This window comes from Odontesthes bonariensis, chromosome 11 (assembly GCF_027942865.1).
Source record: "Odontesthes bonariensis isolate fOdoBon6 chromosome 11, fOdoBon6.hap1, whole genome shotgun sequence".
NCBI classification, from domain to species: Eukaryota; Metazoa; Chordata; class Actinopteri; order Atheriniformes; family Atherinopsidae; genus Odontesthes; species Odontesthes bonariensis.
In genome coordinates this window covers 4,162,679-4,182,369 of record NC_134516.1, presented here as the reverse complement: position 1 = coordinate 4,182,369, position 19,691 = coordinate 4,162,679, and positions in this window count along the sequence as shown.

Sequence of the window (19,691 nt, the reverse complement as noted above, 5' to 3'; positions counted from 1 at the left end):
TTAACCTGGATTTAAAAATGTCTCCATTTGGTGAAAGTTTAATCTCCACTGGCAGTTTGTTCCACTTGTTGGCAGCATAACAGCTAAATGCTGCTTCTCCATGTTTAGTCTGGACTCTGGACTGGACCAGCTGACCTGAGGCCTTGGGTCTAAAGGCCCATTTATGCCCTACGGAACCGGACGAAATTCGTCTGTCCGGTCCATACGTTGCTCCCGGAGCTTCTGTTTATGCCTCCGTCCGTATTGCGCACGTCCGTAAGAAATCCTCTAGAGGGCGGTATATATTGAGTCATTGTCGGCCGCGGGTTTGAGAAACATGGCGTCAATTGAGGAAGTTGCAGTCATACAAATGTAAATACCCCCTGACCATCTCACAAATCCTCTCCTCCATTACCTGGCATTTTTAAATCTTAAAATTTTTTAATCTCCTACTCTTCGTTCTTCTTCTTCCTCCATAACTTCCGGAGCCAACACGCTCCTGACTCTCTACTGCCCCCACGAATTCCTCTGGTATTGCTCCGTTTCGCCCGGAGCTCACCGGATTGCTAAGCTCTTGACCTACGGACAAACTGACGGATGAAACGCCCCCCGGAACCGGGTGAAAGCGTCCGTTTCCGTAGTTAACGTAGGGCATAAATGGGCCTTTAGAGCTCTGCTGGTGTAACGGGTGTGTATTTGGGCCTGTAGGAAGAGGACTCAAGACGTTGCTTTCCTGTATTTAATTTTCTGCAGAAGACATCAACAGAGGTTGTTAGCCTTCTGTCTCTCCCTACACCTCTGCTCGTAAACATGCACACATAGAATGTTAACGCCGCCAGGAAGTGCAAACCAGCAACCTGATGCTAACCTAACGCATGGATAAATCGCGCCAAAAACGCGAACCTAAAAACATCCATAAAACTTATATTAACGATAAAACAATTAACACAAGACAGCTTGGTAACATAAAGTATATAACAGAGAATAATGTACAACAAATATTTAAATCATAAATGGCTAAATTTTCAAAGAAAATAACACGATGTCACTGCTGTATTTTTCACACAACTTACCCTCAGCAAAACACAACGAGACTGTGGGAGGGGCTACAGAAGCCCAGGTGTGCTCAGGGAAAATGTATAAAATAATGATAAATGAATATAACTCGGAGATAAAATTCATAAAGACTCAAAATAATCATGAAATGATAAATAAAACTTACAAATACGATTTGGAAATAACAAATAATAAGATGCATTTTTAACAACGTTACACCGGCTTTATATTCTCTGAACAGATCACAGATTGTAAACCATCAGCAGGCTTTTAAAATCTATTCTGTGACTGACTGGAAGCCAGAGTAAAGATTTTAAAGCTGCTGTGATGTGTCAGTCAGTTGTAACATCTCCAGCTTTACCTTTTCTGTAGATACCACCTGTGGCCACTAGAGGGCAGAAACGCCCTGCTCACAGCATAAAGACTGAATCTGCAGACTGCAGCTGGCTGCCTGCATCATATGAACAAAATGACTTTGGAACAGATTTCCCTTCATTTCAGACACAACGGGACAACAATGCTGTCAGCAAAACATTCAGACTGACACAGTACAACAATCTTTAGGAGAAGTTTCATCCTTAAAGCTTTTTACCAGTTACTGTGCAGGTTTGAAACTGCTCCTACTTTCCATCTTCACTGAGTAATGATGAGAAATGTGAGCTGTGGTGAAACTCCAGCATGAACTAAATATGACAGTGTTGTTAAAGTATTAATATGACTGCTCTCTTCCATCATAAAACCTCATTTTAGAAAGATTTCCCACATTTCAACGTACATCCTGACTGAGGGTGTAGTTACAGCTTATGGCCACCAGAGGGAAGCACAGAGACAGTTGCAAAGAGGCTGTTAAGTTAGCAGAGACGCAGTTAGATATCACTTCCGGTAAGGACAGAAAATAAAAGCTTCACAAATAATTAATCGTCAAAGACAAACAAGCAAAGACTCCCAAAGTATCAGATCCATTTTTACTGATTTCTGTTTGTTAGTTTTATTTTAATATGAGTAAACTTCTCCAGTGGATCAGTCTAAGTGCTGGAACAGAATAAATTACCATAATACTCTACATTTATATTAATGGAGGCAGGGCCGTAACCAGGATTTTTCAAATACCGAGGTCAAATATTGCGATAAATTTTATTTGACAAAAAAACCATCCTAATATGTTGACTTTTTAAAATACAGTTTGGAAATGTGAATAAACAGAGGTAAATAACAAGCCCATCAAGGAGGTGAATATGTAGGTGAACAAGTTTATTATAACAATGTGATCACAAAAGTAGAGTATTTGAGTGAGTGAGTGAGACTCAGTTCTTCCCCTTTCTTCCTCTACTGACTCTCTCTCTTCAACTCCCTCATTCTCATCCTCTCCTGTGTCATCTGTTTTAAAATATCATCATCAGCATCACCATTAATATTATTGTTATTATTAATATTACATTATTATTATTATTATTATTGTCACCATCATCACCATGCATGTGCATGACCCACTAAAAGGTCAAATGAATGAGTTGGGTTATTGGTCTAACCGATGTGCAAAATTTTAGACACCATTTGCAATAAAATCCAAATGGTTCATTAGGAAAAATGCAATCATTTTACCTAAGTAACTGGTTGAATCCACCCACTAAATTAACATCGTAGAATGTGCCAAACAGACCACAAAATGTTGGCTGCATTTTAGATGAATAGTCTCAATTCAATCCATTCACTCAACACAGAGAAGACAGAGGTATCATGCTGGGCCTGACAACTAGCTAAATGCTGGTAAAACTTGGCTTAATGCACCATGAGCAGCACAACTAACCTCAAGATTGTGTCATATGAGAGAGTACACGGGGTATTTCATTCTGTTATTTTGCACCGTGTGCATCATCAACTGTTTTAAGTAAAATGAAAAATATAAGTTTCTGACCCAGTTTCTATTAGTCTGCTTTATTTACATGTAGGAAGCCATATAGCACTGAACAAAACTGTAGCTAGTGAGGCTGAATGACCACTAGCCACAGTTGGCACAAAACTGTCAAGCCCTGATTTAAAAAAAAAAAAAAAAAGTTAGCTTAACAGCCCAAGCCGTGTCACGATTCCCAACAATTCCATTACAGGTCGCTACTTTTTTTTTTGAAAATCGAATTGAGAGAGAGAGATTTGTGTGCAGTGTGTTTGTGCCGACTGGAAAACGAAATCCTAACCAAGGGGCTTTGTGACTGTTGCTTGAAATGCTGAGGACAAGCATCCTCCTATTCCTAGCCGCGCTTTGAACGCATATGAACATTATGAACTGTCACTCATTCTCACTGGCGATTGGCGAAATGAACTCACCTCCTCTCTTTCTTTTCCCCTGGCCAGTTGGCTTTCCAAAGCTGAGTTTAGTTTTTTTAGTAGATTTCTTCATCTTGCTTCCATTTCCTAGCTGACTTTCGCGTCGAAGCTGCGTAATATGATAAACATGTTTCCAATGTCGGGTGGCGTAAAAAAAAAAAAAAAAAAGAAAAAAAAGTCGGGTGCCGTTTTTCCGCTCAGTTTTAAAATATAACGTGATGATAAAAATAGTGGCAATTGTTTGTCACATCAAACATCCTTTGACATGTGCCACTACTGGACTGGGGTTGGGTTTCGTACACAGGCAAAGAAAAGAAGTCCAATGTCCAATACCTGAAACTGCGTTTTGAAGGTTTATTTTCCAGTTGGCAAGCAAATGATACAGGTACCACATTCCTTTGTTCTCTGCTGCTTCTCCTACTCTGGTAAAAAACCATAGCTCCACCCCAATCCATCCTGGTCCAATACCAGTGCCTATTTTTATAGGGAATGGACCCACAGTTATTCTGCCCAATGCAAAACAAATAAACAAAAAACAAACAATTATTAATCTTCAAATAAACTCTGTAAATAACCCCCCAAAATATAAAGTAACCCAAGAATAAATATAAACAAAATTCAAAGTAAAGAAAGATAAGGAATAAATAGCTCCAACACTCCGGCCCCTAATTGTGAACACAATCACAATTACTTTAAAGAAAAGGAGCTATTCCCTCAAACATATCCTTCATTCTTGCTGGTGATGTTACTTCTTCAAGATGATGCTTCCAATAGCAAAATAAGTTTAGTCACAGGTCTTTCCAAAACACTGGTCTTTGTTTGTAGTCTCACAGAACGCACCAAGCCCTTTGCATCCTGGTTTACACTTAAGACTTTAGCCATCATCCATGATCCTCTTAGAGCTGTAGAGTCTGCAATTAAGACAACATCTCCAGGAATGAGACATCTTTTAGTTCTTGTCCATTTTTGTCTTTCCTGCAACAGAGGTAAGTACTCAGAAAGCCATCTTTTCCAGAACAGCTCTGCCATATACTGTACTTGTTTCCACCTTTTTCTGACATGAAGATCCTTTTGGTCGAACAGTCCTGGTGGCAAAACTGGTTTGTTTTTTAACAACAACAAATGGTTAGGTGTGAGTGCTTCAAGATCATTTGAGTCATCTGAAACTTTGGTAATGGGTCTGTCGTTTAATATGGCTTCGATTTCACAAAATATTGTTTGAAGTCCTTCATCATCTAAAACTTGTTCTTTAAGAACTGAGACTAAAATACTTCTTATGGAACGAATTAGACGCTCCCAAACTCCACCTTGGTGAGAGGCTGCTGGGATGTTAAAGTTCCATTTGATTCCATTCTGAACTAAAGCATTCTGAATTTTAGCATGGTTCAGCTCAGCCAAATTCTTTCAGCTCACGATTTGCACCAACAAAATTTGTGGCATTATCAGATCTGATGGTAGAAACTGGACCTCTTCTACAGATGAATCTCCGGATTGCATTTATACAGGAATCTGTATCGAGGGTATATGCAATTTCCAGATGTACTGCACGGCTGGTGAAACAAGTAAAAAGAACTCCATACCTTTTAAGGAGACTTCGTCCTCTTTTGACACTTATAGGACCAAAATAATCCACTCCAACGTTTGTGAAGGGAGCGGTGTCTGGCAGGACTCTTTCTTCTGGCAGATCTGCCATCCTTTGTTCAATAAACTTTCCTCTGTTGCGTCTGCAAACAATACAGCGAGAGATGACTTTCCTAGCAGCTGAATTTGCATTTATTATCCAGTATTTTTGTCTTAGTTTTGACAACATGTGAGCTCTTCCTGCATGTCCCAACTGTTGATGAATATGACGTAAAATCAATGTAGACACATACATATCCTTCGTCATAATGGCAGGATTCTTTGCTTCTACAGGCATGGCTGCTTTACTTAATCTGCCACCCACTCTGAGGATACCAGCATCCAATACTGGGTCAAGTTTGTAAAGAGAGCTTCTCTTGGAGACTGCTTTGAGGCCACTGGTGATTAAAGTTATTTCAGTTATAAATTTCTGTTGCTGTACATACTTAATAATAGCCTTTTCTGCCTTGTCCAAGTCTTCTGGTGTCAGATTTTCTTTCTTCAGAGTGATCTTAAACCCTTCCATTTGCTTTTCCATTTCTTTCTTTGGATTTTCCAGATTCATTTTACTCAGGCATGCAGCAGCCAACTCTTTCCTCTTTTGTCGCAGCAACACCAGGATGTTTTTCAGTTTTAAAAACCAGGCAACAGAGGTTTTAAGCTTAGTCCAAGATGAAAAGTATTGAATCAGATCATTCGTAGCATTTTGTGATTCCTTCACAATAACACTCACTGTTAGGCCCCTTTTGACCTCTGGGTCGTCTACAGGAATTGCATGGTGATCCTCATCCAGTTTGGGCCATTCTTCTTCTGACCTGTGGAGAAATTCTGGTCCATTTATCCATCTCCTGGATTTGAGGAACTTCTCAGCTCCCATGCCTCTGGATGCATCATCTGCAGGGTTGTACTTTGAGGGAATATGTCTCCACTGGTTTACATCTGTAGCTTCTCGTATGACAGAAATTCTGTTTGCGACAAAGGTGTGAAATCTTCTGGTTTCATTAGAGATGTATTTTAGTACTGTTGTACTATCAGTCCAGAAAACAGGTTTCTCCATCTTTATTTGCAGCTCCTTTTGCAGTAGTTTGTTCACTCGGACAGCAAGAACTGCAGCTGTCAGTTCCAGCCTGGGGATTGTAGTTTGCTTAAGAGGTGCAACTCTAGCTTTTCCTAGGATGAAAGCAACATGTGAGATGTTATTCTTTTCCAGTTTTAAATACGACACTGTTCCGTATCCATCTTGACTTGCATCACAGAAATGATGAAGTTGTGCTTTGTCTGACTTTATGATGCAACTTGGTTTGATGCAACGTTTCACTTTAAATCTTGAAATCAGCTGGAGATCCTCCAGCCAATCACACCACTGCTTCGAGAGAGAATGGGGAATTACTTCATCCCATTTCAAATTTTGTCGACAAAGTTCTTGAAGTAACAGCTTAGCTGGCATACAGAAGGGAGCCAGGATTCCCAAAGGATCATACAGTGAGCCAACCACAGACAAAATGCCCCTTCTGGTTTGAGGGCGGTTCTGCACAGAGGTTTTGAACTTGAACTCGTCTGTTTCGATGCACCACTGTAAACCCAATGCTCTCTCAATTGGAAGTTGATCTGTGTCCAAATCCAGATTCTTGATTTCCTTTGCTCTCCTTTCCTCTGGAATTGTCATGAGCACTGTACGACTGTTGCAGACCCATTTTGAAAGCGTGAATCCTCCTTTAGAACAGATATCGGTCAGCCTCTTCACCATGTGCACTGCATCTTCTTCTGTAGAGACAGATTTTAAGCAGTCATCCACATAAAAATTATTTTTGACTGTATCAACCACTTCAGCTGGAAACTGTTGTGCATTATCATCAGCAGTTCTTTGCAGAGCATAATTTGCACAACTTGGCGAAGACACAGCTCCAAACAAATGCACTTTCATCCTGAACTCCTGTGCAGGCTTTGAAGTGTCACCATGGTGCCACCACATGAAACGGAGAAAGTTGACATGCTTTTCAGAGACATAAACTTGGTGAAACATGGCATCAATGTCGGCCATTAGTGCAACAGGCTCTTTTCTAAATCGGATGAGAACTCCAATAAGAGAGTTTGTGAGATCAGGTCCCTGTAGAAGCTGGCTGTTCAATGATGCTCCTTTGTAAGTTGATCCACAATCAAATACAACTCTCAACTTGCCTTTTGTGCGATGATGCACTCCATGATGAGGAATGTACCAGATCTTTCCATCATCTTTCAGTGGCTCATCTGCTGGTACAACTTCCGCATATCCTTGTTGCACCATGTTGTTTACACATGCAGTGTATTCCTCCTTGTAGTGAGAGTCCTTTTCAAATCTCCTCCTGAGGCTCTGGAGGCGCTGTTCTGCAACACAGATGTTATTAGGTAGGCTGACACTTTCACTCCTGAAAGGTAAGTCAATTTGATAATGGTTTCCAACAAGTTTTGTTGAGCTACGAACAATGTTCATGAAGTGTAGATCCTCTCTGGACATTTCAGTTTTCTCCTCTAATCTTTCATTAAAGTCATGATTGTATTGTTTAACCAGCATTTCTTTAAGATGCTCAACAGAGATCCTATTGGCTGTTACAGCAGTGCAGAGGGTTTTGTTTCTGCTGTTACTCACAGTACTCACAGTGCGCAAGGGACCATTTATGACCCAGCCTACTTTGGTCTTTACAGCATAGGGCCCACCATCCACACTGTTTATCACCTCCCAGGGCTCTAAAACGTTTGAGGCATCAGTTCCTATCAGCAGTTCCACATCTGCATTAATGTTGTGAAGCTTAATAGGTTTTAGATAAGGCCACTGATCAATATCCTTTTGCTGAGGAATATTCACGGTAGAAACTGGCATGGTACTTTGAGTTAAAACATCTGGCAGCTCCATGAAGTCATTCGTTTCCAAACCAGCGACTTCCAAACCAGACAAAACTTGTACATTAACGATCTTATTTTGACTCATTGTTCTCAGCAGAATATTTGTCCTTTTTCCCTTTAGCTTCAGTCTTTTTGCCAGGGTTTCTGTACAAAATGTACCTGAACTTCCTGGATCAAGAAATGCATAAGTTTGTACAACTTCATTGCTCTTTTGGCTTTTAACTTTAACTGCAACAATAGAAAAAACAGCATCATCATCATGACCGGCCCCAATATGCCCACATGTCTGAGTAGTTGCAGTTGAGAAGTTGATATGAGATCTTGTTGTCTGTTGGATTTGTTCTGAAGAGGCTCCTGGCTCCTTTTGCTCTATATGAAGAACCTGTGGGTGCCTTTGGTGACACACGTTGCAATCCAAACGACTCCTGCAGTCTTTGCTTGTGTGGCCAACTTTCAGACAACCAAAACAAATCCCCTTTTGCTTAATGAAGGTCAACTTATCCCGATGCATTTTAGCTTTGAACTGCATACAGTTTTCCAATGAATGATTTCTTTTTAAACAAAACAAACAGCTCTGTTGAACTGGGAATTTGGTCTTGTTTTCAGCTAATTGAGTTTTGGCTCCTGGAACTGTGCTGACATTAGTGGCAAAACTGCTTCCTTTTTTACTTTGCTTGGTGGAACTTGAAACTTTAGAGTTGCTCCCACGTTGTGAGTCTTGAATGTTTCCAAACACTGGATGTGATGCTATTTTCACTTGTTTTGTTATAAAGGCAACCAGATCAGTGAATAATGCTCTGTGACCATTTTGCTCTTGCAGCTCATAAGCTTCAACTCTCCATTTTTCCCTTAATTTGTATGGAAGTTTCAAAACAATCATTCTCATGTTTGAGGGTAAATCCAACTCTTTCATGTTAACAATTTGTTGTGTTAGATTTGAACATCCTTGAAGGAAAAGAGAAAATGACTGAAGACTTTCCACATCATCGCCTTTAATTGGTGTCCAACTCATAATCTTCTCCATATATGCAGAAGCAATTTTGTTTTCATTCCCAAAATGTTCTTCGAGAAGATCTTTGGCTGTGGAATAACCTTGCTCAGGAGGTAAGTGCTGACAACTATGCACCAAATCTTTAGGCTGTCCCCTGGTGAACTGCTCTAAAAAGTGCAAACAGTCGCTCCCGCTATCGGTTTTAGCTTCCACTCCGTTTTCAAAGGCATTCATAAATGATCTATACTGTAGAGGGTCCCCATCAAACACAGGGATGTTTCTGACTGGAAGAACAGACGATAAGTTTTGTTTAACAAGTAAGGCTGTGATGTCATTTTGTCTTTGCATGACGTTCACAATATCACAATTCTCAGTCAAAGGGGGAGTTTGAGTCTGTATTTGCTGTATTGCTTGGGCTGAAGCATCCATTCTTGCCACCATCTTATCCATCTGAGGCCGTTTCTGCCTTTGTTTTGGTCTGACGACAGGTGACTCCGATATCTGAGGTTTTGCAACAGCGTGAACTCTTCCCTTTGGAGCAAACGCATCAGCGCGGGGGTTTAACTGGAGCGTGTCCTTTTCTTGGCCTCTTTCAAAATAAGAGTTCATGCCGTCAGATTGTTTAGAACCAGCAACTGACTTTATTTGTAAAACGTGAAGTTTTGCATTAGTTGCTGCCAACTCTGTTTCCAAAGCTAATTTTTCCTTTTCTTTTCTCAGTTTTTCCTTTTTGTTACTCAGTATTTCCTCTTGAGCTTCAATCAAATGTTTTTTATTCAATGCAGCGAATCGCTCCATGAGCGCTGCCTTTTCGGCCGCAGCTCTAATGCGAGCAGAAGAGGTGGATGAAGCCCGAGACTGCTGTGAAGAAGCTTTTGAACGTGGCTTTACACTGGAAATATTAGAGACACTGTCCTCAGGATTTATTTCATCCAGATCTGCATCAACTTGATCATCATCAACATTGGTTTTCTGTTCAGTGTACGGATCGCCTGCTTTCTGCAACCAAATCTTTACATTGTCCATAAAATCAGAAAATGCTGTCACCTTGGACTGAAAATACAATGTTTGTCTTTTCACTTCCTCTTCTGGCAATGGCAAACTCAAAAAGGATTCATGTAACTCGGTTGCGTCTTGAGTGCAATTAATAAACTTGGCAAAGTGAGAAGACACTTCCTTGACATTTTCTTGTGTCTTCATTAACGCGGATATTTTCTCCATGAACTTTGAAGCTTGTTTACATTTCAAACTCCGCTTTTCTTGACATGTTTTCATATAAAGCTCCAAACCTTTTGGTGTGAATTTGATGCTTCTTTTCTCTTGTGACAGCTGATCATGAGTGTCATCATCTTGTTTGCTCTTTACATCGGACATCTTTAGCGATCTTTTGAATTATCTGAATCATTCCAAAACTGTACAATCGACTGAGAACACACAGCAAAAAGCAGAAGGAGATCAATTCTTGATAACAAACATTTCCTGATGCGCTTCGGCACACGTCTTGATCCAATTACGATTCAATTTGACACATCAAAACTCATCCCATCAGTCTTTTGCAGTGAAATAATGTCTTTAAACTCCAATAGTTTCACCGTTTTCCTTTACAGCTTGCACAATATTGCCACATACCAGTTTTGATGAATGAGTGACGTGTTGATCTAGGCCTGACGCACCAAGTCATTTGATTTCTTCATAAGAGGCTCCAATAGCTTTGTCGGAAGGTATTCCTTAAGATCCATACATCCAACAGGTCCATATATCCAATAGGTCCAATGATGAGGGATTATTCCTTTGTGGTCCAGGGGCAGGTTTTTTACTTTATGTAGTGGCAATTGTTTGTCACATCAAACATCCTTTGACATGTGCCACTACTGGACTGGGGTTGGGTTTCGTACACAGGCAAAGAAAAGAAGTCCAATGTCCAATACCTGAAACTGCGTTTTGAAGGTTTATTTTCCAGTTGGCAAGCAAATGATACAGGTACCACATTCCTTTGTTCTCTGCTGCTTCTCCTACTCTGGTAAAAAACCATAGCTCCACCCCAATCCATCCTGGTCCAATACCAGTGCCTATTTTTATAGGGAATGGACCCACAGTTATTCTGCCCAATGCAAAACAAATAAACAAAAAACAAACAATTATTAATCTTCAAATAAACTCTGTAAATAACCCCCCAAAATATAAAGTAACCCAAGAATAAATATAAACAAAATTCAAAGTAAAGAAAGATAAGGAATAAATAGCTCCAACAGGGATTATGTGGACTTTATTTTCAGAAAAACAAATGAGAATGCATGCTGATCTTTCCACCAATCAAAGTCAGAACGATTTTCATCTTATATTAATTTGACATTTCTCTGAATAAAAAAAAATAAAAAATAAAAAAAACACCGGGGAAAATACCGAGGTCATGACCTGTGTGTCCTCAATGCTGGTTACGGCACTGAATGGAGGTACATTTCATCCTATATTTATGTGTTTAATAATGTATTTTTCTTCAGAAATGTGACATTTTTTGTATTTAAAAATGTTCCCTGTTCACATGTGCTGAGTCATGATTTTGTTTGTTTTGTTTTTTCCAATGAAAAATATTCATTATGGAAATAAACAGCAGCTAACAGCTGCTAACTCGAGCTTTTCTTCTTCTCCCCTCATCGTGTCTTCCTGGGACAGTCAGCTGGTTGTTTGGCTTCAGTTCTTTTACTCTGTATTTATTGGTGTGTGTATTTAATCTCTGTTTCCACCTAACTGCAGAGACAGTCTGATCACAGAGTGTTTCTGAGTGCAGACCAGCTCCAGTGGGGGAACTTATACATCAATAACCACTGGAAGGGGCTGTTTTTAGCTGTTGTTCCAGACTTTTGTGATGGCATCCATCTTTAATAACCTGTAACCACTGATTGTTCTTCTGAAACCGAGGCAAAGACAGAAGTAATCCTGCAGATTACAGAGCCGGTGGCTTAATGTCCCTCATGTGGACACAGCAGAGTACTGAGCAGCAGTCAGAGAACAGCTTTTAACTGGATCAGAGACTTTTGGAGCAGGAGACACATCGGTGGGACACCACAGGGGAGAGAAATCACTCTGACATCACTGCAAAATGCATCAGAAGACGGATTTACTTCTAGTTCACTTTTAGAAGACAAGTGGAGGTAAAAGAATCTCGTTTTCCTTTTCCTGCCTCAGCTCATGTCCCTCACTCCAGTCCACCAGGGGGCAACAATCCACCTTTAAGCTGGTTTTCCAGCTGCCAGTGAAGCTGCTCTTGGTCCAATCTGGACCCATAGATATGTATAGAATCATAGATATGTATAGAATCATAGATATGTATAGAATGGCTAGATGTCTCGTCCGCGTTGCTGGGCAACGCAGTGGAACGTCCGCAGATGGCGGCCATCTTACCACAGGCAGCTCTCTCATTGACAACATTGTGTTGATGGTGAAACATTCAAACATTCAAGACATAACTTGCTTAATTCTCAAACGTTTAGGTTATTATAAACATCAAAGTAGTAAGCTAATTATCACACTACAGACGAAGTCCATATTTATTTTTTAAAATAAAAACGTAAATATTTCACGTTTATTTGCCCCATGACTCAACTTTATTTACCCCTTGGGATGACTCCCTCAGGGAAACTCAAGTCCCCAGTAGCTCCAAACACACACATAGGATCTCTATAAATCTAAAATACAGTATAATATAGAATAATTCATATAATATATCATTAATATAGAATAATCTAAAACAAAGTGTAAAAAAGAACATAGGCTATACAAGATATACAAAGTAAAGAGAGTTAAATAAAATAAGTTATAGCACTATGGTTGAGTTATTGCCCATATTGCACTACACTTGTGTTAATTACACATTGTATGCACACAGTCTGACCATAAATAGATAAGATATTGCACAGTAGTGACGTGAATTATTGCACAGATGACCGAATAAACATGTTTAGTATGTAAAGTACTGAATGTAGAAAACAAACAGTGTAAAATGGTGGAGATTTCTGCGAGATAAGAGTAACAGCGTCAGAGCAGATCACTTAGCGTAACTATGGTTACCTCAGGTTTGAGTCTCCCGCCAGGCAGCTTGCCTGTGGTAAGATGGCCGACTTGTGCGGACGTTCTAAACTCAGACGTAACACATCTAGCCATTCTATACACATCTATGTGTGGAGCCCTCCTCTACAGATGTGGTTGGACTCTTCCACTTCCTGTGTGTCAGCCTGCAGCTGTTTGGATGGATGGATGGAGCACATGGAGCAAACGTTTGGGTAACTGCACTCTGATGCCACTCAGTAGCAGGGACTTTGAATCTCTGATGACATCAAACGGACTGAATGTGGAGCTGAAATGAGGGAGTTTATTTAAAGTGGCTGCTGCTTTGGTCCTCTGTTTACTGAACAACCTGCTGAAAATGTCAGCTTTAGCTGGTGGAGCCGCTAACTCAGTGTGTGAAGAGAAGAGAAGCTCCTTCACAGCTTCAGAGTGGTGAAAGTTCCTGGTGTTACTGATGCAGCTCAGCATCCTGTTGACCTCAGGCGGCCCCGGCAGCGTTACACCCATTCTTCTGCTGGAGCCCAAGAGTCTCGTAAGAAATGAAGGAAGGGCCCAAATACAAGCTCACAGGCTGGAGACAGGGAGTATAAAGTTAGATCAAAGCTTCATTATTAGATGCTAGAAACCTGAGCCACTACAACAACATGAAAACATAACAATATGAGAACTGAAAAGGATTAAAGTTCCTTTTATTCCCCTTTTACAGACTACTTGAGATGTGTGTAAGTGCAGGGATTGTCCATCAGGCTCGACTGTTATCAATCACGTATCAGATCAGCCTTTAGTGCTTATTCATTCATACCATGATTTTTATTTGTCCAAATGAGTTCTAACTGGGACACTTATTTACTTTGCCTCACATGAGACTGTGTGTTTCTACTTTACATGTGAGCGTTCAGTTAAACTGAGCAAAATGTTCCCCATCCATACAGATCAGCTTTTCATTTGAGCCCTCGGACCCTCTCAGAGTCATCTGCATCTGTACTGTGTCCAGATGTTGGCAGCGCAGCAGCTTAATGCCTGAAGGAGTGAATGAGCCCACAGGAGGGGAAACGTGTCCAAAGAAAAGTGTCATGTTGAGTTAAAAGCTGAGACTTCAGTTTCCATCAGCAGCCATGTTTCCAACTCTGTGGCCAAGCAGTGTCCTTCATCACGTAGAGGTCTGATTATGATGCAATATGTCTGAGTGACCTCATATTCACAGAGTCAGAACTGTCAAAAGCACTGAAAAATAATAATTCCATTTTAAAAAGCAGGTTTTTCAGGAGAGTTTGCAGCTTCTGCATCCTGAGCAGCAGAAAGGCTGAAAGCAGAAAGTTGTTGGAGCCTCAGAAGAGTCTTAATTCTACCTAAACACATGTTACAGCGGAGAAGTTCATCATGCATCATGTTTGTGTTCCACAGACCTTATTGTGTGTGTTTATTCATTCATATCTGCCATGAAGAAGCGCTGGGAAATGAAACGGCCGTTATTACTGCCCTCTAGCGGTTAAACCGCACAGCTACATCAATCAATGCTTCATGATTTAACCGGAAGTCAGATCACCAGCACCATGGTACAGCGAGAACTATAAAGTCTGCTCTGTTTAAATTTACTGTCACATGAAGTAGCCACGTTTTAGCACCACATTCACTCATTCTCTGCTTAACCTTTAAACTAAATATAACCGGAGCTAACAAAGATGCTAGCTAACGGCTGCTCAGTGGTGGTTCTAGACCATTTTTGCTCGGGGGGCCAGGGAGGGGCCAGTGTTTAACCAGAGGGGCACATAAAAAAAATCGCAACAAATGATCTTTATTTGCAACAAATGAACTTTATTTTACTTTAAAAACATATAAACATTTATTTTGTACAACAGTGAATGCAGGTGGATGAGAGGTAGGGACATAAAAAATGAAAAAATTCAGTACAGGGTACAAATCCAGGGTGACAATTCAATTAACAAAATATAGATAAATACAAATATTGATACACTACACTACAGCAACAGGATACGGCGGTTGTGCTGTCTGGCAAAATGGTCCACAAATAAATCAAGATCCAGAGCCTTGGCCCTTCTGGACTCTATGCTCAGGACACCAAGATCACTGAGTCTCTCATCAGTAGTGGTGGACCGCAGGAAGGTTTTTATCAGTTTCAGTGTGGAGAAACTGCGTTCGCAAGAGGCTGAGCTTACAGGAAGGGTTACAGCAAGCTCTGAAGAGCTCAAAGAAAACCTCCCTGTATCATGGCTCCATAAAACAAACCAGCTCAACTGTACTGCATGGCCTTTTAACTTCACCACTCTGTACCTTTCTGTCCAAAACTCTCTTGAATTGATGGAGCAGATTTCCCTCCATTTCACTTCACTTCACTTTTTATTTTCTCACGACCACATAAGTGGTATGGAGCACAAACACATATCAAACAACATTAACAAACAAACGCAGCAAGCAGCGGGGCTGTAGGCTACATACTCATGTCATAGAGCAAATATGACAAAATAGAACAAAACAAAACAAAGCAAAACAGAAATGCAGACAAACAAATAAATAAATAAATAACCCATATAATAAAGTCTCACTTAAACAAAGGGAGGACACACTTCAGGTAGGCACCTAACTTATGAATAACTCTTGTCTTATCTGACTGTAGTAACGAAATTAGTTTAAACATGGATGGGTGACTGACATAATATTTGGGGAGATATTTTTCTCTAAGTTGTACAATATCTGTATTTCTACACTGAAACAAAACATGGAATTCGTCGCCAAGCTGGCCATCGTCGCAAAGGTTACAGAACCTCCGGCTTCTATCAATTCCTTTATACCTCCCGATAACCTTAGGTATTCGTGTATTGTTTAATCTGAAGTTGCAAATTGCTTGTTTATACTTTTGATTTGGACACAATAAATACTTTTCAAGTTTAATCTCTTTTTTGAATTCTACATAGATGTCGCATGATGTCATGCTGCTGAGTTCGCTTTTCCACAGTTGCAAAAACTGGTCTTTCAGTCTCTGCTCGACAGTTAACTTCAGCCAGTCAATATTGGTACATCTTTGAGCAAGCCAGAGGTACGACAAACCACAATAGTCTAGTATCTGCTTAACCTGCATGATCCATGGGGACACAAATACGCCTGCATTATACATACTAAATAAACAGTTATACATTATTTTATTCAATTTACTTTCTTTATCTTCTATCAATCTCCCCCAGTAACCAATAATTCTTTTTTTAACTGAAACACAGAGCGGGTATCTCCCCAGCTCTCCATAAACCATATTATTACAGGTTGTTGTTGTTTTAACTTTTAAGACAAATTTAAGAAATTTAAGGTGTAATTTTTCTAACAAATCACTTTTTCCGTACCCCCAAACCTCACATGCATATAATAAAACTGGCGAAACCAGCTTGTCAAAAAGATCTAATGTGACATTTACAGGGAAGTTAAATGTTCTACATTTACAAAGGAGGGCATACATAGCACGAGATGCTTTCTTGTACAACTCATCGATAGCAGTTTTAAATGAACCGTTATAATTCATAGTAATTCCAAGGTATTCAAAACAATGGACAACCTCTAAGTTTTCACCGTTACAGGTAAACTGAAATTTATTGGTGTCCGCTTTTCTATGACCAAAGACTGTAACTTTAGTTTTTTCGTTATTGATCTTTAATTTCCATTTCTCGCAAAAACCACACATCGAGTCTAATGCTTTCTGTAGCCCCTCTTTTGAAGTAGACATGACAATTGTGTCATCTGCATACAACAGTACAATAAGTTGAAGATAACAGTCAATCATTTCATCGTCAAAATCAATAGTCTGGCAGCCATTGCATTCTAGGTAATTCTCCAGGTCGTTAATAAATAATGCAAACAACAGTGGGGATAGGTTTTCCCCTTGCCTAACTCCTGCTAAACTTCCAAAGAACTCAGATTTAATCCCGTTCACTAGTACACATGATTTTATATTTCTATACATGTTTACTACTACATCCAAAAATGTACCCTTAATGCCTACATTTAATAGTTTATACCATAGGGCATCTCTCCAGACTGAATCAAATGCCTTACTATAGTCAATAAAGGAACAGAATAGTCGCCTCTTTTTAAAACAAAATAGATCAATGATCTGTTTTAATAGAAATATATGGTCCGTTGTGGAGTAACTTTTTCTAAATCCTGCCTGGGTTTCTCTCAGGATAGAATTATCCTCACAGAACTTAAGTAACCTTACATTTAGTACATTCGTGAAAAGTTTACCCAGACAACTCAAAAGTGTGATGCCTCTATAATTATCCGGGTCTGTAGCATCACCCTTTCTCTTGAAGATTGGCACAATCAAACCAAGTGTCCAGTCTTCTGGGAAGATACCAGAATCAAAAATTTTATTAAATAAAGAGACATATAATGGCATAAAGATACTCGCTGTACTTTTAATATACTCATTTAAGATTTGGTCACTTCCTGCTGATTTTCCAGGTTTTAATTTCAAGATAACCTTTTTTATTTCTTGCTCAGTAAACCTAGAGTTTAGGTCGATTATACTACCATCAATGCCTTCAGGACAGGTATTTTCAGGTATCTTGTCCATCTCCACTTCACAATCTGATAGTCTTTTGAAATGTTCATAAAAAACTTCAGGCAAAACTGGGCAACTCCCATTATTTCTGTTAGGGCCATTAAGTATTTTCCAGAAGAGCTTTGGGTTATTGGATTTTATGCTCAACAGCTCTCTATTACATTTGTTCTTATAGGCCCTCTGCGCTTTGTATATTTCTCTCCTATATTCTCTGCTTTTTAACCTTACACCTTCTCTACTGCGCTCAGTTCCATGTACTCTATGCATTTTCAGACACAACGGGACAACAATGCTGTCAGTAAAACATTCAGACTGACAAAGTACAACAATCTTTAGGAGAAGTTTTGTGTGAAACTGATCTATCTATCTATGACAGTGTTGTTAAAGTATTAAAGGACCATTTCGGTCGTTTACAACATCCAGCTGTATTGCCCAATCTACCCATGATTTAGCCATAGCAAAGACGCAAAAAAATGTCATCCGACCCTGACAGTGTTGCATGCACGGAGATGTCGGACTGACAACATAGCCATGGGGGCATGGATTTATATTGTGTTTTATTGTGTTTTTTGATATTTGTTTGAAAAAAAAGACACCTTATTTCCTTATTGTGAATATCTGTCGAATATCTAATATCAAACCAACTTCACCACGGTCTGTAGCGGCAGCTGCAGCAGACACATTTCCGGAAAGGTTGGCTTGATTAAATTCATTCTGGACTCTCTATCCGACCACATGAAGACCTCGGGACACTTGGGTTTGGCTTTAGGGACCCTCTACTCACTACCACGTAAGTGTTATGTTGTTTGGAGCTGTAGAAGAGGTATAAAAATAGCGTTTAAAACACAATATAAATCCATGCCCCCATGGCTATGTTGTCAGTCCGACATCTCCGTGCATGCAACACTGTCAGGGTCGGATGACATTTTTTTGCGTCTTTGCTATGGCTAAATCATGGGTAGAGTGGGCAATACAGCTGGATGTTGTAAACGACCGAAATGGTCCTTTAATATGACTGCTCTCTTCCATCATAAAACCTCATTTTATAAAGATTTCCCACATTTCAATGTAGTGATGGGATACTCTCCAAAGCACGTCCCAAATCATTGTGAAAAAGGCTAAAAGTCCAGAAGTCTCCAAGGCCAAACATTTATTTTTCTTTCTTTCTCTCTAAATAAATTCTAATAACCCAAACAGCCAATAAATGAACATTCAGTGTGAAACAGTGTAAAATTATAATAAAATGTATGAAACTGCACAAAGAGAACATTTAAATAACCTGAACTATAGTGCAAAGTAATAATATTCTAACTTTCAACACTGCACCATTGTAATAAAATAATTATGCACAGAATGAAGGAACTCCCGCTTCCTTCAAAATAAAGCCGAGAGGGAGAGAGAGCTGTGAGCTGTGAGTCGGTAAAATATATCCTGGAAACATAAATACTGTTGGAGCTGTTTATTCCTGATCTTCATTACTTTGAATTTGGTTCAAACGTATTCTTAGTTTACTTTATATTTTGGGGAGTTATTGACAGTTTATTTGTAGGTTAATAATTGTTAGTTTTGTGTTTCTTTGTTTCTTTGTTAGACAGGAAGAACTGTGGGCCCATCTCCTGTAAGCTCAGGGACTGGTATAGCACCAGGATGGGCTGGGCGGGGGCCGGTGGGTTTTACCAGAGCAGGAGAAGCAGCAGAGGACAAAGAAAAGTTACACCTGTGCTATTTGCTTGTTGAGTTTATATGTTTGAGTTGTAAACCACGTCCCGGAGAGATGTTCCAACAGTGGAAGGAGTGTTGCTGTGTTGTAGAGGGGCGGGGCCTTATTCAGACCATCAGCCCACAGCAGCAGAGCTCCTCAGCTGCGTGTTACTCAGAAGATGACGTCATGCAGCTGCTGAATAAGGCTTCGGAGGTTTGGATGAGACCCAACGCTGGAAGTTTCCTTTCTTGCTGCCCTTGAGTTAACGCAGCCAGTGAGGTCTGCAGAGTGTTCACATGGTGTTCCCACGTGTTTCAGATGCTGCAGCGACGCTTTCACATCACCTGCTTCACTGCATGCAAACACGGCACGTTGCAGGCAAATGGAGCGCATTATGGAAGCTGTCTGTGCTGGAGATGTTTCTTTAATGTTTCTTCTCTTTGGAAAGGCTTTGTATCCTGTGAAGTTCAGTTTATGATTTGTTTGTTTTCATTTCTCCAGTTCTCACA